Raw genomic sequence first — 14,922 nt, 5'->3', positions numbered from 1 at the left:
CGTCTATCCTGTCATAATCCTGGTTTTTTAGACGGGCTTTTGTCTATGATCTTGCGCTAAGGTGCCACTCGTTTTCCAAATTGAAATTGGACTCCGGGAACCGGACTGGTGGCGATCTGAAGTTTGCGGCCTTCTCCGGCCTTGGTCCCGAACTCGAGTTGGTGAGGTGCCCGGGTGCGAAGTGAACAACAGCGGCATGCCAGTCTGGGCCTGCCCTGGACCCCGTGCTTTCACTTTCGGTTTCGAGTTGATCTGCGGAAACTGACGTCGGGACTTTGGGTGAGCAGTGCCGAGGACGGAGTGCATAGCCTGACTCTCGAACTGTAAACGGGCCTATTTCAGTTGGTGGCCCTGATCTCCTGCACTTGTCGCCTGCCTTCCTCCGGGTGCTGGAGGGTGCTGACCTTGGTGGTCGCTGATGATGGCGGCGAGAGTGGACGGCGACAAGCTGAAACCCAAGTCTACCCGGAGGGGAGCGTATTCCCAGGCCAACAACATGGACCGCTATGCGCAGCCAAAGGGATCCCCTAGTGGATCACATAAATCGCCTGAGCCGCCCACGGAGGCCTCGGGCGCATCATCCGAATTGACTCTGCTGGATGTCATGGGGGCCATTGAGGAGATGAAGGCGAATGTGAACCAGCAATTTGATACCTTGGCTAATAAATTGGACTCGGTGTTGATTGATGTGACTTTGGTCAGAGCGGACCTGTCCAAAACAAATGACCGGGTCGACTCATTGACTCAAGCGGCGTCGAGCCTAACTGTGGATGTGGCCGCTTTGCAGACGGAGGTGCGGAGGTTACAGCTCGCCAGCGCCCTGACTGATCGTCGCCTTGAGGATTCCGAAAGCAGGGCCAGGCGGAATAATGTCCGTATTATCGGGGTGCCCGAACGATCGGAGGAGTCTGCTGCAGATCTTTTTGTGGAGGATCTAGTGGTGACTCATCTAGCACCCAAGGGGCTGAGCAAGTTCTTCGCTGTGGAACGGGCCCACCGGATTCCAGGTGGTGCGCCTAAGGTGGGTGCTCCCCCGCGGCCTATCATTGCCCGACTTTTTAACTTTCGGGATAGAGATGCTATCCTTCAGGCATCGAGGGTGGCTGGGCCATTAAAGTTTGAGAACTCTACTGTTAGCTTTTACCCAGACTTCACGCAAGCGGTTCAAAAGCAACGGTTGGGATTTTTGGCCATCAAACGGCGCTTGAGGGACATGGATCTGAAATATGCGGTGCTATTCCCGGCTAGGCTGTGGGTTGAGTTAGAGGGTCGCTCACATTTCTTCGACCGGCCGGAGGCGGTGGGAGAGTGGCTGGATGCCCTACCTAGGGGTCGAGGTCGGGAAGGTCGGATGGCGGAGAGCGGAGAGTGTTCGACGGAGTAGGAATGGAACTGGGATCCTGGCTATGGACCGAACTGGTATCGTTTTGCACCTGTGGCTGCACTGGACTCCAGTTTGTAACACTTTGCCCTTTGGTATTTGGAGGTTGCGGGGGGCTTGCTGGGGCCCTTTCCTCCTTCTGGGGTTTTTCTTGTCCTTTTTGTAGTGAGTTTCGTATTGGGGCGACAGGCACACTGCACGTTGGGGGGGCTGTTTGGGCTCACGCAGGGGTGCAGGGAGGGGGGAGTTTTGTTGGGGTTGATAGGGTGGAGTTGGGGTTTGTTTGTTTGCATCACAAGGCGGGGTAATGTTTTCTGTTGTGCTATTATGATTGTGCTCTCCGGGAGGGGGATGGTTTGTGCTGGGAGGGATGGGGGGTAAGGGGTTGAGACTTCTTTCATGGAATGTGAATGGGCTGGGGGACAGGATAAAGCGGGGGGTGGTCCTGCAGTTCTTGAAACTTATTTCGCCTGACATTGTGTTTCTGCAGGAGACGCACGTCATAGGGAACTCTTTCCATGCCATGAACAGGCGAGGATATCGCCTTCTGGCCCATTCTGGTTTCACCTCTGGCTCGAGGGGAGTGGGCATTTTACTTAGTCCCTATCTCCCGTTGGAGATGAATGAGGTGCTCCACGACGACAGAGGGCGCTACACTGCGCTGGTGGGGAGATGGCAGGGTAAGTTGATTTCGCTGGTTACGGTCTACGTTCCGCCGGGCCTGCAGACGGCCACCTTTGCCGATTTGGGGCGCCTGCTACTTGGGCTCCCGGGGGGGGGTTTTGGTCTTGGGGGGGGATTTTAACGCAGTGGTTTCCGGAGTTGAGGATCGACACCCCCCTAGGGACCTCCCTTGGGCCCAGAACTGGCTCAGGGACTTTCTGGATACCCTGGGACTGATTGATTGCTGGCGGTTGAAACACCCTGGACAAGCGCAATATACCTTCCACTCCGGGGCCCACGGTAGTCTTTCGAGGCTTGACTATATGCTAGTGCCTGCGGCGCAAGCTGGGATGATTGGGGAGGTGCGACACTTAGCCCGCGGTATATCTGATCACTCCCCTCTTTTTCTACACTTAGATATCGCCTTGGGGGCGGAGGGGAGGGTGGCGCCGATCAACCCCTGGTACCTACGAAACCCCACGATCCGTGCAGACCTGGTTAAGTCCCTGGACCACTATTTTAACAACAACGTGGGGTCGGTGTCTTCCGCCGTCTCCCTTTGGGAGGCCTTTAAGACGGTGCTCAGGGGCCAGGCTCTATCTCTCATCTCCCATACCAAAAAATGCGAGGCGAAAGAGGTGGTTCGACTAGAAAATGAGATCACCGAGTTGGAGCTCGATTTGGAGCAAGGTGTTACGGATGACAGACTACATGTGCTGGGGCTTAAGCAGGCCGAATACAAGGCGCTGGTTACTGAATCTGCTAAGAGTATGAGCAGGGAGCAACAGGGGCGTTTGTACGATATGGGTGATAAGGCGGGGAAGTTGATTGCCTGGTTGGATAAGAAGGAGAGAGCGAGTCGAGAGGTGCCGGTTGTTGAGAGGGTGGATGGTGTGTGTGTGTGACGGACCCCGGTGATATTGTTGATTGCTTTGCGGAGTATTTTCACGGGGTTTACTCTCCGGTCTCTGAGCGATCGGAGGAAGACTCTCGCCTGCTGCTTAAAGACATTGCTCTGCCAACTCTATCTGATGAGGATAAATTATTGATGGATGCGGCCCCGTCGCCGGATGAGATTGCTTTGGCCATTCGCTCTATTGCTTCTGGCAAGGCCATGGGTCCTAATGGCCTTCCCATTGAATTATATAAGTTGCGCCCAGATAAGATTGCGCCGTATCTCCGGGACATGTTCCTTGAGGCACAGGTGGCGGGCTCCCTCCCCCTGACCAACGTCTTGCTACTATTGTTGTTATCCATAAGGAAGGGAAGCCGCGGGATCGGTGTACTTCTTACAGGCCTATCTCTTTGTTGAACGCGGAGCCCAAAATCCTTGCCAAGGTACTGGCCAATCGCCTGATCCGGGTCGTGGGCGACCTGATTCATCAGGATCAATCCGGTTTTATACCCCATCGCAATACCGCTTTGAACCTGCGGCGACTGCATGGCGTCCTCGCTAGAGCGCCATTCATCCGTGAGCCGGCCATTTTGGCGTCCCTGGACGCTACCATGGCGTTTGACACCTTGGAATTGGCGTATATTTGGGCGGCATTGGCGAAGTTTGGGTTTGGCCCGGGGTTTATCGGTTGGGTGAAATTGCTTTATGATAACCCACTGGCACAGGTGGTGGTCAACGGACGGGTGTCGGCCCCCTTTGTTTTGGGTAGGGGCACGCGACAGGGATGTCCATTGTCGCCTCTTCTCTTTGCGCTTTGTTTGGAGCCCCTGGCGGAGTGGCTGCGGTGGCACCCTTCGATGCGTGGCCTTAGATGGACGCCGGAGTACGAGGATCGTGTCTCCCTATATGCGGACGATATCCTCTTGTATCTTGCATCTCCGCGCAAATCGCTCATTGTATTGGTGGATGTGTTGAGCTCCTTTGGTCGCAACTCCGGATTGGTCATTAACTGGGCTAAGTCTTGTGTGTACGTTCTCTCCGGGGAGGCCCCCCCCCTTCCGCGGGGGTGCCCCATCCAGGTGGCGCAGTCGGGGTTCAAGTATTTGGGAATCTTTATAACCCTGGACCCGGTGGCCCGGTATGAGCGGAATCTTCTCCCCCCCCCCTTCAGCGCCTAAGGGCGGATGTGGCGGGTTGGCGGCGGCTGCCGCTCTCGCCGCTCGGCCGGGCGGCGTTGTTCAAAATGATGTCGCTGCCACGCTTTTTGTACGCCCTACAGAACACTGTGGACGTAGTGCCGGCCCGCTATTTTCGGGAGGTGGAGTGTCTTCAGCGTCAATTGTTTTGGGATCGGCGGCCGCGGATTGCTCTTGCCAAGCTAACTCTGCCGTGGTATGATGGGGGGGTCGCTCTCCCTGATATTAAACGATATTATTGGGCCTCCCAGTTGGCTGCTGTCAATCACGGGATGTATGGGCCTGCTTTGAACCCGGCTTTTGAGATGGACAAATTGTTATTGCCAAGCGGGGATTATAATCGAGCACTGTACTCGGGGTCCCTTGATGCGCGATTGACAGGCCCGACGCGGGTCGCGGTGCAGGTGTGGCATGCAGCAAATGCGGCGATGGGGTGGAGGGATTTCTTGACTCGGGCAACACCATCGTACGCCTCCCAGCGTTTGGGTTATCTGTGTACTACGAAAGGCTTTGAGAAATGGGATATGATTGGTATCAGCAAGGTAGGGGATCTCTGGACGAAAGGGAAATTTAAGACGTTCGACATGTTGAAAACTGAATATCAGTTGAACGATAGGGAATACTTTCGGTATGCTCAGGTTCATCATGCCTTGTGTTCCGGGTTCCCGGACGTGGCGGCTATTCCAGAGTCCTCCCCGTTGGAAGACAGAGTATTGGACGGCTATGTGCCGGACAGCACCATTTCGCTGATTTATAAGAAGCTTATCAATGATCGAATGGGTTTGCTGACCTCATTGCGGGAGACATGGATTGCCGACGGTTTGGAACTTGACGACGAGGATTGGGTGTCAGCGGTGGCCTCCCCGAAAGAGGTGGCTATCCCGGCCCGCTTGCGTTTCGTCCAGCTTAAGATACTTCATAGAGTGTACGTCACGGGGCCTGGTTTGATGCGTATGGGGTATTCGGTGGATGGTCTGTGTAAGCGGGGCTGTGGACTACTGGGGACTTTCCTCCATATCCTGTGGGAGTGTCCGGAGGTGACTCGGTTTTGGTGTAGAGTGCATGCGGTGTTAGAAGAGGTCACGCATGTTGCCTTGTTGCCGGAGGCACGGAGATGTTTGCTGAATGTCTGGGAGCCGACTGATTACAATGTGATGCAGACGCAGTGGGTGACTCTGGGCTATATGGTAGCGAAGCGTGACATTGCACAACTGTGGGGCTCTCAGAGGCCACCAACGGTCTCAGCATGGAAGGAACACATGGACTGGTGTATGTTCAGAGAGAAAACGGTGTATGTGGCGAGAGGCAAGCCTGGGAAGTGGATTAAGGTGTGGGGTCCCTGGAACTCCTATCGTGGAGGTATTTGCGCCCCGCCCCAGACGCGTGAGATGGATGCTGCTCTGTCTCCCTAGCCCGCGCATTCCTCTATGCTCCTGCGACATGCGCATTTGGTTTCTTCTGCCTGCCCCCCCCCCCCCCTCTTTCTCCCTGGGTTTGTTTACTCCTTCGATACGGGGAGCACATGTTACTGCTATTAACCTCCTCTGCCTTGTGTGTGTGATGTTTTTTGTTTTCTTCAAAAATATGAAACCTTTCTTTGCTTGTCTATGGACTGCGGCTGCGGCCGGCTGAGTTGATTAGCACTCCAGTAGCTCTCTTGTTGCTTCATCGATGTGGCTGTTAAGCTGTGTCTAGGCTTATAGTGTGCATTAGCGGCCGGCCTGTTGGTTGTAGGCCCATATTTGTATGTCTCTGAAACTGTAATAAAGGTTTTTCAAAAAAAAGATTACTTATATACTGTAAGGGACTGAAGGGCGAAAACAGAGTACTCGTCCCTAGAAACAGTCTTGCAGAAGAGAAGTACCACGCCCTCCAATGAGGCAAAACGTCATTGGAAATTAATGTCATGACAAACAATAGGGCAGTCTGCAACAACAGGATGCAACTGTAAAGGGCAACAAGACTTGAATAACATGACTCATGGTAATTAACCGCACGTCTGTAGCAACAGAGAATGTTCAATTATACACCCCATAAACGACCTATTGACTATAGCATAGTCAAATAGATCTCCAAACCATGTAACAGTCGGATACCCAAAAGAAACAGGTAAAAATAGATAAGGGTGAAAGAACATGACTAAGCTCCACACTGGAAGAACCATGGTGAAGAAGCGTGGAAGTACATATAAACCCACCACCAAATGGCGAGATTGGGTGGAGAAGCAACAGATAAAGCAGAATGAGACATCCTGCCCTGAAGGGAGGTGTAGTAGACCACCCCGCAAAGAAGGCCACCTGTAAGAAGGCAAGTGGGTAAGAACCCAAACTGAAAAGGCCCTCACAGAGCGGGGAGGATGGGTGGGTGTTAAGGAATCTGCGGATAGACTGTGTCTCTACCAGATACATCATTACTAAAGGTAAGTAACTAGTTCATCTGATAGAGACATCTAGCCACAGATTCCTTAACTTAGAATAGATACCAAAGCCATACCCCAGTGGAGGAGGGTCTGCGACTGAAACCCACCAAGTTCCAAAGAGAACTAACCCGTCAAGAACATTGACCAAAACACGGTGGGGACAGCAATGTGCCAGAGTGGCTGACACCAGACCCATTATGCTCTGTAAGGGAGCATGAACAAGGGGAGGCAAACACACTCCAATCCGTCAAAGGACGGCACAAGACCTTGATCATCAAGGCTGGGAGGAAGGAAATCACAGAACCAAAATAGTCAGTGTATAATGGAAGACAGTCCATAAAGGACTGCAAAAGGCAGTGAACTGAGCACAGGAACCCATCGATCTGCAAGAGACAACGACCCAGAGAAGGGGAAAAACAGTATGACGGAGTCAGAGCATCCAACTGAGCAGGCACAGCAGTGGATGTCACAAGATGACATGTGAGATATATGGACGTGGAGAACAGGAATACACATAAGCAGGCAGTGTGTACCGTGAGAACCACACAAATTCAAAGCCCAATGAAATGGAGCATCAACAGCACGTATGCGTCAGCAGAGAGAAAGAAGTTAACCAGCCAACCGTACACAGAGGCACAATGGTGAAGAGATACACACAAGGCATGCTTGAGAGAAAGAGAGAGAGAGAGAGAGAGAGAGAGAGAGAGAGAGAGAGAGAAAGAAAGAGAGCAAGAGAGATTGAGAGAACGAATTTGGGGGAAAGAAACCCAGAAACCACAGCAAGGAAAAACCTAGTATGCTTGCCCTCTCGTTGTGTGTATATCCCAAAACGGATATACATATAGATATATAGATATATACGAAAATATTTTGAGAAGGGCAAGACAAGGGGAACTCGAAGAGCATGCCCTAGATAATAGAAGGCTGCACAATAGATACTAACGGCACCGGTGTAAAAAATAGCAGGACATAAAGATGTCAAGACATATAAAAGCGGTATCAGCCTGCCCGTCGGGGAAGGACACACAGAGTGTCAGAAAAATGTATGTATAGCCATATACAGATACTAAATAAAGACAGTAAGTATCCTAAAGAAGAATATTTCCACTGATAACATCAGCCGAGACCCGGAGCAGAAGTACCCGAACTCCTGCACGGCAATGAGCAGAGGGACTGGATCTTCTGCCTTGGAAGTGCATAGGGAAATAGGGCACAAGGCAATGTGCAGCAGAAACGTGTCTGGCGTGGAGTCCACTGCCCATAGGCCAAAAACCAGACAGGGCCTGAACCATTAGAGAAGACCTAAGCACTTTCCCACACCAGGGATTGGAGAGTAGACAATACCACAAGAAAGAACACAGCCAAATAAGTGGCGCAAGGTATACCGTAGGCACCCAGCGACAGTGAACATTCCCAGTGTGTACTCGCATGTCGTGCCCGCACAGAATACGGAAGAGCTGTTCCGGAATGGTACAGAACAATATGCCCACAAGGGACACGTGCTAACGTTGAAGACAGCCAACGTAGCCAAAAGAGTACAGCGAAAAGCTGAAATAACATGCCGTGATTTGCCAGGCGTTGGAGAAACCCAACACCACTCTGGAAAAGTATGCATCCACAGGGGCAGGAGAGTGCTACGGACCACCCGTAGACTACCATGCATAAGCCCCAGGAGAGAGCAACGCCAAACCTGTGGGTCGCACCAGAGGGAACGTTCTACAACAGTAGGAAGAACAGAACAAAGAGAGAAGCCTACAGAATGATCCATAGGACAATTCCCCAGAGGGACAGAGGATAACTACCTGAAGAAGACTCCGCGGGAGATTTCGAAACTGACCGTGCAATGAAGAGCAGCTATACAATATACAATAGCCAACGAGTACCCCACATAGGTTATGTCCCATCCCTTTAAAAAGCAAGGGACACCTCTTGAGACGAGCTAATAGACAGAGGATTCAAAAAGAAATGGAGAAACAGCTGACTAGCTGTACCAAAGAAGGGCAAATGAACAAGTTACTTACCTTCGGTAACGCTTTTTCTGGTGGATACAGTATCTGCCTGTGGATTCCTCACCTTGTGAATATCCCCTGCGCCAGCAACATTCGGAAACTTTTGTAGCAGTCCACGCCGATGAGGTCGAAGACGACGTCACAGAGGCACGGCTCCGCTCGCGACTCCGCTGACGTCACCGGCTCCATAAGAAGACCTCCTCGGCGTGATGACGTCAGTTCCGCCCCTTTTTTCCGTGCCTTCGAGGCACACGGACGGACCGACAGCAAGATATACACAGTATACACAGTACACGATATGCAAATCAACACACACAGTGTGGAAAATAAGAAACAACATAATGCCCTTGACAGTAAAAACACATTTGAAATACCATCAACAGAATTGTAGGTATAGAAGGATGGACAACGGGGAGGCGGGTGGGTCAGTGAGGAATCCACAGGCAGATACTGTATCCACCAGAAAAAGCGTTACCGAAGGTAAGTAACTTGTTCTTCTGATGGATACATCTGCCAGTGGATTCCTCACCTTGTGAATAGATTCCACAGCAGTCCCCACTCCCGGAGGAGGGTGTCCATCCCCCTATACCAGAAAATCCTGAAGGACGGAACGAGCAAAATGTCCGTCCCTCCTCACCTCGGTGTCCAAGCAATAATGTTTTGCAAAGGTGTGAAGGGAGGCCCAAGTTGCCGCCCTACAAATGTCCCCCACAGGAACACCCCTAGATAAGGCAGATGTAGAAGACTTTGCCCTGGTAGAATGAGCCCTCAACCCCTCCGGAGGCTCCTTACCAGCTAGGGAGTAGCAGATCTTGATGCAAAGCACAATCCATCTTGAAAGGGTGCGCTTGTGCACCGCACGACCCTTTCTGCAGCCAGCAAAGCCCACAAAGAGCTGGTCATCAATCCTGTAGTCCTTAGTCCTGTCCAGGTAGAAGCTCACCGCCCTCTTAGGGTCCAAGCGGTGAAGTCTCTCCTCCTCCTTGGAAGGGTGAGGGGGAGGATAAAAGGTAGGAAGGGTAATGGACTGTCCCAGATGGAAAGGAGTCACCACCTTGGGCAAAAACGCAGCCCTGGTCCGGAGCACCATTCGTTCAGCATGCACAGTCAAGAATGGGGGTTTTGAACTAAGAGCTTGAAGCTCACTTACCCTCCTTGCCGAGGTGATTGCAACGAGGAAAACCGTTTTAAAAGACAACAGTCTCAAGGGACATTTGTGCAAAGGCTCGAAGGGAGAACCCATAAGAAAAGTCAGAACAAGGTTTAAATCCCATTGAGGTACAATAAAAGGAGTAGGAGGAAATTTATTTGTGAGGCCCTTGAGAAACCTAAGTACAATAGGTGATTTAAACAAGGACGGCTGATCCGGCAGGCATAGGAAAGCCGACAAAGCCGATAAATATCCTTTGACTGTGGCCACAGCAAAGCCTTGCTGAGCAAGAGAAAGGGCAAACTGCAAAATATTAGACAAACGAGCCTTCAAGGGATCAATTGATCTCTCTCCACACCAGAGTACGAATTTAGACCATCTATAGGAGTATATAGATTTAGTGGAGTGTCGCCTGGCCGATAAAATAACATCCACCACATCCGACGGGAGAGAGAAAGAACTCAGGTTACCCCGTTCAATCTCCAGGCATGAAGGTGTAAGCTCTGGAGGTGGGGGTGTAGAACCTGCCCCTCTGACTGCGAGAGGAGGTCTGCCCTCAGCGGGAGACAGAGCGGAGGGCACGAGGAGAGGTGGAGAAGATCTGTGTACCACACCCTTCTTGGCCAATCCGGGGCGACCAATATAACTTGGGCACGGTCTTGGCGAACCTTCCTCAGAACCCGAGGAATCAAGGGTATAGGAGGAAATGCGTACAGGAGTCGTGAGCCCCAACTCAACTGAAACGCGTCCCCCAACGCCCCCTGCATCGGATACTGGAGACTGCAGAATGACAGGCAGTGCGCGTTCTCGCGGGTGGCAAACAGATCCACCCGAGGAGTTCCCCACGTCCGAAAGACGTAACGAACCACCTCCGGATGGAGCCTCCACTCGTGGTCGTCGGAGAACTGCCGACAGACTGTCCGCACGCACGTTCAGCACCCCGGCCAGATGATTTGCCATCAGACAAATCCGATGGTCCTGAACCCAGGACCACAGACGCAGAGCCTCTCTGCAGAGACAAAGAGGCCCCACTCCTCCCTGTTTGTTTATATACCACATCGCGGTCGTGTTGTCCGTCAGGACTTGAATAGACTGACCGCGAAGGGAAGGGAGGAAGGCCTTGAGCGCCAAGCGAATCGCCCGCAATTCCAGAAGGTTGATGTGAAGCAACCTTTCCTCTGGAGACCAAAGACCCTTGATCTCCAGATCCCCCAGATGAGCACCCCACCCTAAGGTGGATGCATCCGTTATCACTGTTGACACCGATGGAGGTAGATGGAAGGGCTTTCCTTGAGACAGATTGCCCTCCACGCTCCACCAAGATAGATCCGCTGCAGTTTCTCTGGAGATCCTCACAGACTCCCTGAGATCCCCTTTGTGCTGATACCACTGCTTGCGGAGGCACCACTGGAGCGCCCTCATGTGCCAGCGTGCATGGTTGACCAACAGGATGCAGGAGGCGAACAGACCGAGCAGGCGAAGGACCTTCAGAACTGGAACAACCGCTCCGTTGTAAAATAAGGGAATCATTTCCTGTATGTCGAGAATCCTTTGAGGAGGAGGGAATGCTCGACACACAGTAGTGTCCAGTACCGCACCTATGAACAGGTTGCGCTGAGAGGGCACTGTAGGAGAGTAGGGTCTGCAATCCTATGATCACCCAGATTTTTTTGCTTTTGCTTCATTGGTTTACGACTTCTCCGGCTGTGGGCCTGCCAATCAGACCCACAGCCTAGCTGTTCTCTCTCGAAATTAACACACATGTACGTTAGGTGCATCCACTAATTGGAACTGGGCCGCCTTGTCAGTCCCTGTCTCAGCATACCACAGGTATCCAGGGCATCGGTGTACCCAGGGCCTACCAGGGGCTGAAGCATGTATTATGCCACCCCTGGAATGGCCGCCCAAATCTGACACAACTGGCTGCACGACAGCTGGGGCCACGTGGTGTAATCACCCGTTGCTGTAGGTGTAGTATTCCTACACCTAAACCCTAACATGGACACATGGGTTCCTATCAGTCACTCCTATGGCAGGCCTTATCAATCCTGAAGGCAGAGTGCAGGGAATCATGTGGGACGGTGCTCTGGCGCGAGCTGAGCCCGTCGACGGCTTGCGGAACCAAGCCCTAATAGCCGTTCCATGGTGACGCGGGCCAACTACTTTTAATGCATTATAATCCTTGCGGTTATTTGCTAACTTTGGCATCGCATCACCTATACATGTCGAGTAAGGTGTCATACGAATGGGAATACGAACCCCTCGCCAGTCCTGGTGACGGGGTTAGCATTCCCCCCTTTTAGAGGGACACGACATGGAAGTAACCTTGAACCCCGGTTAAAGTTGACTCAAGCCTCAGCATCACAAAATGGATGCTGCCACCAGACACAAGTCTGACCTCCTGCTGCTGGGGGACCTTCCAGCAAGGGGAGCTTGGACAAAGGGTTTCCTGTCGAGGGCGGTGTTAGCACCGTCCCAGACAGGGTTTGTGTATCCCAGGTAGGCAGGGCTGAAAGGAAGGTGATTGCAAGTGGCACCCCGGTGCTCACTGTGCATAGCCCGGCTCAAACCAGTTTCGGGGGCACACCAGCCCCTGAGCTGGCGCGAAGCCGGACAAAGGATAGGGGTGTAACCACCCCCCTCCTGGCTCCACCCATAGGTAGAACCTAGTCACGGGCCAGCCCCTTTTCTTAGAATAAAGGTAGGAGCGAGTCCCCTTCCCAAATTGGATAATCAGATAATCGGATACCTCCGAATCACGAACCACTTTCCACGAAAGGAACTCTTGACTATTTCTGAAGACTCTCCCTTGTGGCTAAGGAGTAGCCACCCTGCACCAGCAGGCACCACCTAAGCGCTTGCGGTTTGCTGTAAGTCTCTCCTACGGATCAAGACTGCCCAGCTCGACGAGACCCGAGTTCCCTGCCATCTCTGACCTTTTACCTCCCTCATCAGCTCAGCTGAGAGTCGTAGGTGTGACGAGACCTGCGGGACCGGCTATCTTCAGGACCTGCACGACGCTTATCTAGCACGCCCACCGAGGGACCCTCGAGTGAGTGCGCCTAGGGTTTGAGAAACCCTAAACCCTGAGCAGCTCCAGCATCGAAGTCTGTCTCCCCAGCATCCACGAGATCTGCGTGGGGGGGCCCTTCCGCTCCTTGCTGTTCACCGCGTTGTCCGACCACTTGCCGACCGGCTTGTGGCCCGCTTCACGACGCACCACGTTTTGTTTCATCACTAGTCTGGTTGCTCCAGACTGGCTCTTGCTCCCCTTCAACAGAGGAGTACCCCGGACCCTCCTGGTCCACTCCCGACGCCATCTTGACTCCCCCGCTTGGGTGGCCACTGCCAAGATCCGCTGTCCCTTCCTGGGCCCAGCATCATCGACAGCAGACACCTTCGTGGGACAGCTCGCCCTCCATCCTGGTCGCCGCCGCGCCTCCTGGTCCGAGGAACCGCCGAGTCCGACGTCACCCACTCACCTGGTCGAGGTGACTTCCGCCGGTACCCTCCTGGTACCCACACGATCGCTGGCTAGCGGTTGAGAACTGAGTCCCCTCTGCTTTCAGGTTTTCCTTCACCACCGATCCAGGCTTGGATCGCTCTGAACATCGTCACTGGTCGCCTGCCAGCAACTTCTTCTTTCAGGCTCCCGAGACTACACGAGGACTCCCGACATCTTGACGAACTTCACGCAGCCGCAGCCTCCGGGCTAGGTAACTCGAGCATCTCGGTGCTCCATCGCAGGTTCGCTCTACAAGTGTCCAGTTCCTTTTTCGTTTAGTCCCACTGATCGGATCACTCCGGGATCAGTATCTCCAGACTCTAACCATTCGCATTTCACTGTTAGTGTAGGTGGTTTCTCGTGCCCCTCGGGCATTTGTGTAAATTGTGCAACTGAAGTATTTTCCTAAGAGTTTTGTAGTGTGCTTAGCTCCCTGACTCATAAAGAGCCAGGGTAGTCCTGTTATAAATAAATATCCTTTTATTTTCATAACAACTTGTGTGGTGTCCTTTCACTTGGTGTTTAAGGGGTATATGTGATGGTAAACAGCTGGCTTAACACGCCCTCTAGAGTTTAGCCTAAGACTGCTCGTATCCACGCTACTAGGATAGCTGGTCTAAAAGGTTGACTTACAACCAATCATCAATAAGGGTCGTTTGGAATGATACACAGTGATCACTAGAATAGTGAGCACTACATATCAGGCCAACTTCTCACAGGCACCAGGTGAGATTTGGGCACATTGATCGAAAAACCCAATTTGTACAACAGCCGAGTTGTAACCTGCAGATGACGCAGCACCTTCTCCGACGACTCCGCCTTGATCAGCCAGTCGTCTAAATAGGGGAAAACCGAAATTCCCGACCTTCTGAGATGGGCTGCCACCACCGCCATCACCTTTGTGAAGACTCGAGGTGCCGAAGGAAGACCAAACGGGAGGACCGCAAACTGATAATGTTGCGACCCTACCGTGAACCGGAGATACTTCCTGTGCGACTTCAGGATGGGGATGTGGAAATATGCATCCTGCAAGTCGAGCGACACCATCCAGTCCTCCTGATTCAGCGCCTGAAGAACCTGCGCAAGAGTGAGCATCTTGAACTTCTCCTGTTTCAGGTAGAAGTTCAGGATTCTGAGGTCCAATATCGGACGCAACCTGCCGTCCTTTTTCGGAATCAGGAAATACCGGGAGTAGCATCCCTGACCCCTCTCCTGCTCCGGGACCACCTCTATCGCACCTTTTTGAAACAACTTCAGGACTTCCTCCTGCAGGAGAAGACGGTGGTCCTCCGAGCAAGCACCTTGGCAAGGAAGGTAATTCGGAGGGAATTCCCGAAAGGGAAGGGCGTACCCATTTTCCACAAGATCTAGAACCCAGAGGTCTGTAGTTACAGATTCCCAATCTTGTAGAAAATGGGTAAGCCGGCCCCCCACAGGACCAGCATGATCCGGAATGTCAAATCTAGGGCTGTTTTGCGGTGGTGGGAGGGGCTGAGGAAGAGGAAGAGGAGGAGGAGAGTTGACGGCCACGTGAGCGACCTCTAAGTCTTCCTCTATATCCCTTGGACTGTGAGCCTTGCTGCTGCTGTTGCTGCTGCTGCTGTGTTGGTCTGTAGGAACGAAAACTCGCCCTTCCAAAGCCTCTGTACCTCTTGAAAGTACCCCTCGGCTGGGATTGAAGGCCCAACGACCTAGCCGTAGCCT

The 14,922-nt window shown here is 52.7% G+C and overlaps 1 protein-coding gene across 8 annotated transcripts in view; it reads right to left on the bottom strand.

Moving 5' to 3' along the window:
- Positions 1–14,922, bottom strand: part of TDRD6 (tudor domain containing 6) — a 2,207,410-nt gene that overhangs the window by 148,491 nt on the left and 2,043,997 nt on the right. The gene's annotated exons all lie outside the window — the stretch shown is intronic.

The sequence above is a fragment of the Triturus cristatus genome, chromosome 6, assembly GCF_964204655.1.
Source record: "Triturus cristatus chromosome 6, aTriCri1.1, whole genome shotgun sequence".
NCBI classification, from domain to species: domain Eukaryota; kingdom Metazoa; phylum Chordata; class Amphibia; order Caudata; family Salamandridae; genus Triturus; species Triturus cristatus.
The sequence above is the reverse complement of the archived record's forward strand: the minus strand, read 5'-3'. Positions and strand labels throughout refer to the sequence as shown.